General features: G+C 35.3%; 1 long non-coding RNA gene across 1 annotated transcript; it reads right to left on the bottom strand.

Moving 5' to 3' along the window:
* Window positions 1-5385: 5385 nt before the first annotated feature.
* LOC143236192 (uncharacterized) lies at window positions 5386-9405 on the bottom strand. Its single transcript, XR_013019509.1, has 2 exons — window positions 8756-9405; window positions 5386-5589 (listed from the first exon to the last, which is right to left on the bottom strand). It is a non-coding gene; the product is annotated as an uncharacterized LOC143236192 (long non-coding RNA).
* Between the last annotated feature and the right edge of the window lie 1787 nt (window positions 9406-11192).

Genomic DNA, 11192 nt, shown 5'->3' with positions numbered 1-11192 from the left:
ATACATCAGGACTCATTGAAAATCAGATGGGAACAAAGATACTATTAAATAAGTCAGTGATTGTAAAACCTCACGTGGGAACAAAGACTATATAATAAGGAAGGAGTCATTGAAACTCAGATGCGAACAAAGCTAATATGTGATAAGTAAGTAGTCATAGAAACTCACATAGGAAGAAAGCTACTATGTAATAAGACAGGGTTTGTTAACACTCAGGTGGGAACAAAGCTACTTTGTAATAAATAAGAGTTCATTGAAACTGATGGGAACAAAGCTACTATGTAATAGGTAAAGTGTCATTGAAACTCAGATGCAAACAAAGCTACTGTATCATAAGTCATGGGTTGTAGATACTCAGATACGAAAAAAATATTATGTAGTAAGTAAGGAGTCAATGAAGCTGAGATGGGAAGAAGTCGACTATGTCATAAGAAAGGAGTCATTCAAAATCAAATGGGAACAAAGCTACTATGTAATGCGTAAGGAGTAATTGAATCTCAGAAGGGAAGAAAGCTGCTACGCGAGTAGTCAGGAGTCATTCAATCTCAGATGGGAACAAAACTGCTATGTGATACCTCAGGAGTCAACGAAACTCAAATGGGTACATGGCTACTATGTAATAAGTCGGAGTTTGTAGAAACTCAGATGCGAACAAAGCTGCTATGTGATATGTGAGGTGTATTTAAAATCAGAAGCGAAAAAAGATACTGTTAAATAAGTCAGGGGTTGTAGAAACTCACGTGGGAACAAAGATACTATGTGCTCAGTCAGATGTCAATGAAACTCAGATGGGAACAAATCAAAGTGTGATATGTCAGGAGTCATTGAAACTCAGATGAGAAGAAAGCTACTTTGTAATACGTCAGGACACATTGAAAATCAGATGGGAACAAAGATACTATTAAATAAGTCAGGGATTGTAGAAACTCACGTGGGAACAACGATACTATATAATAAAAAGGAGTCCTTGAAACTCAGATGCGAACAAAGCTAGTCTGTTATAGTTGGGACGTTGTAGAAACTCAGATACGAACAAAGCTAATATGTGATAAGTAAGTAGTCATAGAAAGTCACATGGGAATTAAGCTACTATGTACTAAGACAGGGTTTGTAAAAACTCAGGTGGGAACAAAGCTATTTTGTAATAAATAAGAGTTTATTGAAACTGATGGGAACAAAGCTGCTATGTAATAAGTAAAGTGTCATTGAAACTCATATGGGCAGAAAGATACTATACAATAAGAAAGGAGTAATTAAAACTCGAATGGGAACAAATCTATGTAATAAAAAATGGGTCATTGAAACTGAGATGGTAACAAATGTACTGTGTAATAAGTAAGGAGTCATTCAAACTCAAATGGGAACAAAGACACTAAGTAATAAGTAAGGAGTCATTGAAACTCAGATGGGAACAAATCTACTATGTAATAAATAAGGAGTCATGAAACTTATATGCGAACAAAGCTACTGTGTAATAAGTAAGGAGTCATTGAAGCTAAGATGCGAAGAAAGCAACTTTGTAATAAGTTGGAGTTTGTAGAAACTCAGATGCGAACAAAGCTGCTATGTGATACATGAGGAGTCATTGAAAATCAGATGGGAAAAAAGATACTGTTAAATAAGTCAGGGGTTGTAGAAACTCACGTGGGTACAAAGATACTATGTGATCAGTCAGAAATCAATGAAACTCAGATGGGAACAAATCAAAGTGTGATATGTCAGGAGTTAATGAAACTCACAAGGGAAGAAAGCTATTATGTGATAAGTCAGGGGTCTCTAAAACTCACATTGGAACAAAATTCCTATGTGATAAGTCAAGAGTCAATGTAACTCAAATGCGAACAAAGCTAATATGTGACAAGTAAGTAGTCATAGAAACTCACATGGGACGAACGCTACTATGTAATAAGTCAGGGTTTGTAGAAACTCAGATGGGAACAACACTACTATGTGATAAGTCAGAAGTCAACGAAACTCAGGTGGAAACAAAGATACTATGTAATAAATTAGGGGTCATTGAAACTCTGATGGATACAAAACTGCTGTGTAATAATTAAGGAGTCATTGAAACTCAGACGGGATCAAAGCTGCTATTTGATAAGTCAGGAGTCAACGAAACTCAGATGGGAACAATGCTACTTTGTAATAAGTCAAGACTCATTGAAACTCAGATGGGAACAAAGCTGCATTGCAGTAAATAAGAAGTCATTGAAACTCAAATGGGAAGAAAGATACTACATGATAAGTAAGAAGCCTTTAAAACTCAAATGGGAACAAAGCTACAATGTAATAAGTAAAGAGTAATTGAAAGTCAGTTGAGAAGAAAGCTACTACGTAATAATTCAGGGGTTGTAGAAACTCAGAAACGACGAAAGCTACTATATAATGAGTCAGGGTTTTTTGAAACTCAAATGGGAACAAAGCTACAATGTAATAAGTAAGGAGTCATTGAAACTCAGACGGGATCAAAGCTGCTATTTGATAAGTCAGGAGTCAACGAAACTCAGATGGGAACAAAGATACTATGTAATAAGTCAGTGTTTGTAGAAACTCACATGGGAACAATGCTACTTTGTAATAAGTCAAGACTCATTGAAACTCAGATGGGAACAAAGCTGCATTGCAGTAAATAAGAAGTCATTGAAACTCAAATGGGAAGAAAGATACTACATGATAAGTAAGAAGCCTTTAAAACTCAAATGGGAACAAAGCTACAATGTAATAAGTAAAGAGTAATTGAAAGTCAGTTGGGAAGAAAGCTACTACGTAATAATTCAGGGGTTGTAGAAACTCAGAAACAACGAAAGCTACTATATAATGAGTCAGGGTTTTTTGAAACTCAAATGGGAACAAAGCTACAATGTAATAAGTAAGGAGTCATTGAAACTCAGATGCGAACAAAGGTACTATGTGATAAGTCAGGAGTCAATGAAACTCAGCTGGGAAGAAAGTTATTATGTGATAAGTCAGGGGTCATTGAAACTCACATGAGAACAAAACTCCTATGTAATAGTGTCAATAGTCAATGTGACTTAGATGCGAACAAAGCTGTTGCGTAATTACTAAGGAATCATTGAAATTCAAATGGGAACAAAGCTACTATGTAATAAGGAAGGAATAATTGAAACTCAGATGGGAACAAAGCTTCTATGTGTTAAAAAATAAGTGTATTAAACCAGTCGTATTGAGAGACATTTTTACTTCAAGTGGGTCTTTCGCATCACGAATTGTATCAAACTAATTTTACAGTTCAATTAAGTAATAAGTTTAATTAATCATACCGATAATATTGTTATTATATTACCGATAAGTGTATGTTTTCCATATATATATATATATATATATATATAATATTAATAATATGATGTGAACTATTATTAAAAGTGAGCAATGTATATTTTATACTTTATAAGTTTATAATTATTATTAACGTAAAACGTACTGAAGAAAATATCATCGCAGTCTCTACTATTAGATGATACCGTAATTAATGAATCACTCCTTTAATCCTTGAATATATATGAGGGACAATATAAAGAATGTAATAGGCCTAATACTCGTAAAAAGGCTCTCCTGTGACAAAGCGATATGTCTTTGTGCTTGTACTGCTAGAAATCGGATTTCGATACTCGTGGAGGGCAGAGCACAGATAACCCTTTGTGAAGCTTTGCGCTTAACAACAACAAATTAACTAAAAAGTCGTGAAATGTATAATGGAAGTTCGCAAACAGGTGTCTGAGCAACACCTCTCAATACGTGACATCTGGTGTTAAAATTATTAACCTATGTTGAAAACAAATTATGAAAAGTACATAATTAACCGAAGTAAATATTTCTGGGGTGGCATCTTTTCAATAACACGAACCTGTAACGATGCTTTTATTATAAATCTATGATAGGAAAACTCAAAGGCTGACCCTAGTTTTTCTCTACATTACAAATGTGAGATAGAAGTTAAATGTAAAGAAATCTTTTGCACATTATCTGAAGATACATGTCGTACTTGGATACCATTTTTTACCAACTTCTTCCTCTTAACGGGCTCCCCACTGAATCAGCGGTTAATTTACGCACATACAAATTTAAATAGAATCTGAAATTCGATTCCACACGGTGGACACAACAGATAGCCCAATGACTTTTTTTTTCATTTCTCTACTTGGTCCTTGAAGAAGTAGGTTTAGGTTAGATCCACGTTGTCTACTGGCAGTGCCTCAGATACGAGGGCTGTTCAAAAAATACGCGGACTGACGTCATAAAACAAAATGTACTTTATTTAGAAGTTACAGGTCTGGGACCCCTTCAAAGTACTCTCCTCCCCAACGCACACACTTATCCCAACGGTGTTTCCACTTGTTGAAACAGTCCTGGTACGCTTCTTTTGTAATGTCCTCCAGCTCCTTCGTCGCATTTGCCTTAATCTCGGGAATCGTCTCAAATCTTCTTCCTTTCAAGGGTCTTTTGAGTTTGGGGAACAAGAAAAAATCGCATGGAGCAAGGTCAGATGAGTAGGGGGGATGGGGAAGAACAGTGATCGAGTGTTTGGCCAAAAACTCACGAGTTCTGAGGGCTGAATTTCGCAGCAACGCGGTGCATCTTCAATTTTTCGGTCAAAATCTCGTAACAAGATCCAACTGATATCCCACACTCTTCAGCAAGCTCCCTAACAGTCAGACGTCGATTTGCCCGCACCAGGGTGTTAATTTTGTCGACGTGTGGGTCGTCAGTTGACGTGGAAGGACGTCCAGGACGCTCATCATCTTCAATGGACTGTCGACCATCCTTAAAACGTTCATGCCACTTGAAACATGCCGTACGCTTTATAGCAACATCACTGTAAGTCGTGTTAAGCATAGCAAAAGTTTTAGTCGCAGATTTTCCAAGTTTAACACAAAATTTCACAGCAAATCGTTGCTCCTTCAGGTCATTCATTCTGAAATCCGCCAAACGAAAAAATCGCACTTCACTTAAAACCGCGTAGCTAATACACAAATGAAGATATCTGCAATCGGGAAATGGCGTCGTAATCAGCTGATCTGTGCGAACCTAGCGACACCAAACGGATTCCCCTGGAACCAACTGGAGCCGCGCAATTCAAACAGTCCGCGTATTTTTTGAACAGCCCTCGTATGTAATCTTTGTTGATAATAAAAAAATATTTGCTCAATATAAAAAATGTGTTGTGTGAAAACCTTTTTAAATTTGATTTTTAATTGTTATTAATGACAGTTTAAAACATAATTTAAACACTATAATAGTCGTAAAAATAATAAATACACGAACCTACTGAGAAATTAAGAAACAGACAAACTGATGTCAAGTAAAGTTATAGGAAAATAAAGAAGCGTTTTATGTACAGTAAGTATGATCGATCGATGACAAAAATAGATCAAATAATCAGAAAATTTAATAAATGAAAAACGAACGTATGACATATGTTTATATACAACAGACAGACCAACATATTATTAGATAAGCAGACTGTAGTTGTCTAAACCATCGGTTCTTAGACCATGGGACGCCCTATGTGTCAGGCTTGTTTTTAAATAAAAACTTGAAAATAAAAGGCTAGAAAAACATGTCTCCCTCCTGTAAAAAATAAAATAAAAATATACACAAAATAAAGTTAAACAAAAGTTAAAACACAATCTAAATCTTAACAAAATAACTTGCACAAAGAAAAGTCTCAATCCTAGTAAACCTCCAAGTTAGATAAAATTTAAGTTACAGAAAAATTTGCTGAATAAATGAGAATCTGGCTGCTAAAACAAATACAATAATATCAACAAAGCCAAACTGAAAAAAAAAAAAAACTTCTTTTGCATGTGACCTTCGTTCACTTTTGCACGAGTGTTAGGTCCTGGAAACCTTGAGCCATTACCTGGTTCATAGAAAGAAAAGATGGTTTCTCTTTCTGAAGATTACATGCTACTTTTCTTGCAAGAAGCTCGATTAGTTGCTAATTAGAAAAATAGAAAGGTCTCAGTTACTGCGGAAAAGAAGCAAGGTTATGATGTATTTAGTTGATTGCACGACTTTCCTACGTCCAAACTGAATTGAAAGTAAAACATAAACTAAAGAAAAACAAACAAAAAACAGTTACATTGTTTGTTTGAAATTAAGCACAAAGCTATACAATGGGCTATCCGTGCTCTGCTCACGGGTATCGAATCCCAGTTTTTTGGAGATACACTCTTTACGACTTGGATCCAAGGTTAGTGTTAAGGTTAAGGATTTTGCATTAAATGGTTTTTGCACTCTACAGCTTTTCCTAAGAGTAAGTTTCCCAATTTTGATTTGTTTTACCGAGATACCATGAAAAACGAGAGAGGGAGGTGTTTCCTACGCCACTGATTGTAGTTTTAAATACAGTGTATAAAAAACGAAATTCCTCAAAATATGATTTCAGGATGCCTATATAAAACCCGTCAATAACTAAAAATAAGCATGGAAAAATTAAATTAATAAATACGGGAAGTCAGAAGCATTTATTTTATATAACCGTGTATATGGCACTCAACTTGTAATCTAAGGGTCGTGGGTTCGAATCCCTGTCACACTAAACATGATTGCCCTTTCAGCCGTAGGGGCGTTATAATGTGGCGGTCAATCCCGCTATTCGTTAGTGAAAGAGTAGCCCAAGAGTTGCGGTGGGTGGTGAAAACTAGCTGCCTTCCCTCTAGTCTTACACTGCTAAATTATGAACGGCTAGCGCAAATCGCCCTCGTCTAGCTTTGCGCAAAATTCTAAAACCAAAACAAAACAAGTAATCGTGTATGTAAATGGCGAATGTAATGTGTATGTGTTACTGCCAGGGGAACTTGTATTGGACTAAGTATATACACACACGTGTGTGTGTGTGTAGATTAAAATTGTGGAGTTACAGTGGTACGATACGATTTATGCACATCCACGAAATTTGGCAAGCTTTCAATTTGTGTAAACATTATACGTCTTTGGCAAAGAAAAAACATGGATTTCTAATAAATTATTTTTGATTAATTAATCAATTAATGACTCGATAAATAAAGATGAGTACTGAATGCCATATGTTGTCTTCGTTTCCTTTAATAAAAACATCAAATGCAAAGTAGCAACAAAACATTAACTTTTTTATCTTATGTCTCTTGTTAAGTGCTTTTCAGCTGACCAAACCTAAGTACTTAAAACAGCACTGTGAAACGTGAAGTACTTAAATAAGACAGGAATGATGTTCTAAGTATCTCCTCAACAGGTCAGCAGAACTTTACTTTACAGTGTTTCCTTTAATAACAATATCTATGTAATGACTCAGTCACATGTTTCAGGAATGTTTGTAAACATCACTAAAACTCTGAATTTCTTGTTCTTTTTTCTTCTGTTTCTTTCTTTATTACTTTATTCAAAAACAAAACAATGGAGTCAAACAGTTTCACTGAGGTGACATAGTTTCAAATATAGTATCTGTTTTTATAAGTATTATTATTAATTAATAGCAATTAAATACAAAACTAATTCTAGTGAAATGATGCTATCATTACCTCTGAAATTAACTTGATTACAGTAATTAGTGTTTCTTCTAAAAACTTGAGTACAGGGTGAAACAGGAATTATCAGCCAATAATATATAAACAGTAAATATTACAGTTAGAACCTCAGTGTATTTAGACCTTAGTTATAAATACAACCTTCATATGTCTATTGAAACAGTGAATTAGAAACCAAGTAAAGACAAATTATTATATAAAGAAGTAAATGTAGGAATAGTTTATATTAGTCTACCAAAAACAACATAAACAAGATAGTAGGGATAGCATTTGTACCATACTTACATAACAGCACAGACAAAATGAACATATAACAAGTATTATGTAAGGATGATACTAATGTCACCCCTACTATCTTGTTTTTGGAGGACTATTATTAGCCATTCCTACATTTATTTCATTTTCTCAAAGTTTTGTCTTAGTAATGAATTATAAGCATGATGCTAGGTTAAAAGTGTCTTGATAAAAATAAATAAAAACCCTATAACCCAAGTGCTTCCAAAAGGTGGATCTTTCTTCTGCAGGGACAGATTGGGAATGGTGGTGTAATGAATTATAGTTATGTGGACTAGGCTTGTTGGATGATGCTGGGGAGAGAATGGTTATGTTACAGGGATAGGTTAACACACTTTAACTTATTTTCTCTTCAGAAAAGGAAGGCAAGAGGGTCTTATTAACGTTTATAACATGTTCTGGACGACTGGTTGGATAAAGGCCTCCAATTCCTCTGTGATATAACAGTCTTATTATTAATACTAACAGCAAGCTTTACGTTTGTGACTTACAACTTACTAATTACAAATATACAAATAATAAAAGAACATTTCCACCTTTAATTTAAGGCTATCCCTTCATACCCTGACCTTTCAGAAAAATTATTTTAAACTATTGTAAAATGCCAACCTCCACAACTGCCAGTGGCAATTCACAAGTTAAACCCAACCTCCTCCACATTAGAAAAATAAAACTTTCTTTTTCCAACTCTTAAAGATACATTCTCTCATAATATCGTCTACAAAATACACCACAAATAAATTATACTATTCTCTCGGACAATACTGTAACTTTACTAACTATCTCTTAACACTTCTTTTCTCAATGGAAAATAAGTTAAGTTATACCTATAAAATAATCCTTCCGTGATTCTATCCCTAGAAGCATTCCTTATTGTGTTTTTTTTTAATATCACGTTTTATACACTTTTTATAACATGGCACTTGATGACTTACCGTTGTACTATGAGTAGCCCAACCCCGAACCTCTTTCATGTCTAACAAGTCAGTACTGTTTCTGTTTAGTTTTGTACAACTCGACTCTTGCACTGATCGAAAGTTATTATCTTTTTACTAGTAGTACTACACTTTAGTTATGGAAATAAAGCTGTATATAATATTCCAAGTTAGGCCCAACTAGAAATGTGCGTCGAGAAATAACTACTTATTTTGTTTTTCAATCAGTACATTTATAATTTAGATACCTTCAAACTCTATTAGCTTCACTATTAGTGTTACTACCGACCAAACAGTTCATCGAGAACTTAGATGACTTTTCCATCAAGATAAATATTTGTCCTACACCTAACCAACTGAATCACATAATTCAATAGTACTTCAATACTAAATACCTAAGCGTTTAGTATCAAATGCTAAATTCTCCATTAATTATTTCACGTACGTAAAGATGAAAACCTGGCACGGCCAGATGGCTAGGGTAATCAACTCTTAACCTCTGAGTTCGAATCCTCGTTACACCAAACATGATCGCTCTTTAAGCCATGGATACGTTATACTAGTCCATAAATCCAACTATTCGTTGGTAAAAAACAAAACAAAACAAAAGACTAGCCTGAAAGTTGGCAATAGATGGCGTTGACTAGCTACTTTCCTTCCCTCTAGTCTTTCACTGCTAAATTAAGAACGGCTAGCGCATATGGCCCTCACGTGGCTATGCGTGAAATTCATAATAAACCAAAGACCAAATAGTACACGTATTACAATAGTTAATTTAAAATACTACTGTCAATGCAGCGCTACCTTTTCTAAGTATACAAATATCGAAACTATTATACTTTTAATTTAATAATAAAAATAAAAGCTTACAATTAATACATACAAATAAAACTTACGAAAAGCAAAACTTCTAGTTGAGAAACTCAAAAACAAAATTTCTTTGTTGAATTCCACACAAAGCTACTAAATTTTTAATTGATAAATTATAAGAAAGGTAGTCAACATCACCAATCACTGGCCCTTTAACAAAGAGAATCAGAATTGACTGTTACATTATAATACCACGACAGTTGTTTTAGGATATATTCAGTGACGGGTGTAGTAGATTCCACAGATTGCGAAATGAAGGTGTTAACCACCAGGTGACATAAGACAGTGATAGAATCACTTTGTTTGTTTTTAGAATTTCATGAAAAGTTACACGTGAGTTATCTGCGCTAGGGTCCCCGGCATGGCCAAGCGCGTAAGGCGTGCGACTCGTAATCCGAGGGTCACGGGTTCGCGCCCGCGTCGCGCCAAACATGCTCGCTCTCCCAGCCTTGGGAGCGTTATAATGTTACGGTCAATCCCACTATTCGTTAGTAAAAGAGTAGCCCAAGAGTTAGCGGTAGGTGGTGATGACTAGCTGCTTTCCCTCTAGTCTTACACTACTAAATTAGGGACGGCTCGGTGCAGTGGGCTAACAACTTACTCACTTAAATACCTGTTGAAGAATCCGCAAGCGATTGCGGCCCTATATTCCTTAATGGAATCTAATGGTGAATGATGATGATGATGATCTGCGCTAGCCGTCCCTATTTTAGCAGTGTAAGACTAGAGGAATAAGACAGTTGTAGAATCAGATGAAGATAAATTACACAATTTTATATAGACACAAATGCCTTAGTACGGTATCCGGAAGTTACTGAGCTTACAAACTTCAACTGCGTGTTTACAGTTACTCCAAGTCACCTCAAGCCAATTTGTACAAGTATCTGTTCCGCACAATTGAATCGAAATTCATCAGAATGGCTTACAACAACTTTAAGCGACACTTGATCAACACTGATGTGATTAATTATGTATATAAATTGCATGTAAGTTTATAAAAAATTATCTGAATAATTATATACTCTATACAAGTTATGGAAGTGTGAAATTAATAACACTGTGTAACAAAATTTTTACTTTTTCTTGGTCCTGGGCAGAAAGTATTATTTCCCAATTGTTTATGTCTAAAGTAAATGGAAAAGACCTATTTCTCTCTTCAAATTTTGTTTTTGTGACGTGGGTAATGAAATTTTCAAATTTATCAATTTTCCAGAATATTCCAGGTAGATTCAGTGCTGAATAGCTGATAGAAAATTTTCTCGAAGTTCACTTGTCAAGATGGGCTTTGCTTCTGCTACAGTGTATCCCGTCTGCGCGAGGCAATTGGAATTACCTGTAACCCAACCGAGTGGCCTTTCTTCATTGATAGCTCATTCAGAAGCCTCAAAGCCGTGCTGCTCCATAACGGGAATAAGTACCTATATCTCCCCCTGGCTCATTCGGTGCACATCAAAAAGGAATACAACAGCGTCAAGACCTTGCTAGAAGTACGATAAGTACGGCTGAGAGGTTATTGAGACTTCAAAATGGTGGCATTCCTGATGGGTCTCCAAGGAGGCTTTACCAA

The sequence above is a fragment of the Tachypleus tridentatus genome, chromosome 2 (assembly GCF_004210375.1).
Source record: "Tachypleus tridentatus isolate NWPU-2018 chromosome 2, ASM421037v1, whole genome shotgun sequence".
NCBI classification, from domain to species: domain Eukaryota; kingdom Metazoa; phylum Arthropoda; class Merostomata; order Xiphosura; family Limulidae; genus Tachypleus; species Tachypleus tridentatus.
Note: the sequence above shows the minus strand (reverse complement) of the source record. Positions and strands in the feature narration are given on the sequence as shown.